We start from the raw sequence: 725 nt of genomic DNA, 5'->3' as shown, positions 1-725 counted from the left end.
GTTGACTGTGGAGCCAAGCAAACTGAAGCTGTGAACAATCTTAATCTCTTCGCCATCCATCCTGATGCTGCCAATAGGCCCAGTGGTTAGAATCTTTGTCTTCTTGACATTGAGCCTCAGTCCATAATGAAGGCTGCAGTCCTGACCCTTCGCAACAAGTGCATGAGGTCCTCCTCAGTTTCAGCAAGCAGGGTTGTGTCATCTGCATAACGCAGATTGTTAATAGATCTTGCACCAATCCTGATGCACCAATTCTCCTCATAGAGCCCAGCTTCTCGGATAATCTGCTCGGCATACATGTTGAAAAGGTATGGAGACAGGACGCATCCCTGGCGTACACCCTTCCCAATTTGGAACCATGCAGTGTTACCTTGCTTTGTTCTGACTACTGCCTCTTGGTCCAAGTACAGCTTTCGCATTAGCACAATTAAATGTGCTGGGATACCCATTCTTCTCAGAGTCAGCCACGGTTTGTTATGATCCACACAGTCAAATGCCTTTGCATAATCAATGGAATGCATAAACATTGACATATTAGGCATTGGAGAGATGAGATGGACTGGCATGGGGCATTCTGAGTCAGGTGACCATATGACATATTACTCTGGAGATCAAAAGACAAGGAAAAATGGGGTTGCCTTCACAGTAAAAAAAGTAACTTCTAGATCCATCTTGAAGTACAACATCGTGAGTGACAGGATTATATCCATATGCTTACAAGGAAG

Source organism: Elephantulus edwardii, unplaced genomic scaffold, assembly GCF_000299155.1.
Source record: "Elephantulus edwardii isolate Elephantulus edwardi_28Jun2011 unplaced genomic scaffold, EleEdw1.0 scaffold00305, whole genome shotgun sequence".
NCBI lineage: Eukaryota > Metazoa > Chordata > Mammalia > Macroscelidea > Macroscelididae > Elephantulus > Elephantulus edwardii.
The sequence above is the reverse complement of the archived record's forward strand: the minus strand, read 5'-3'. Positions refer to the sequence as shown.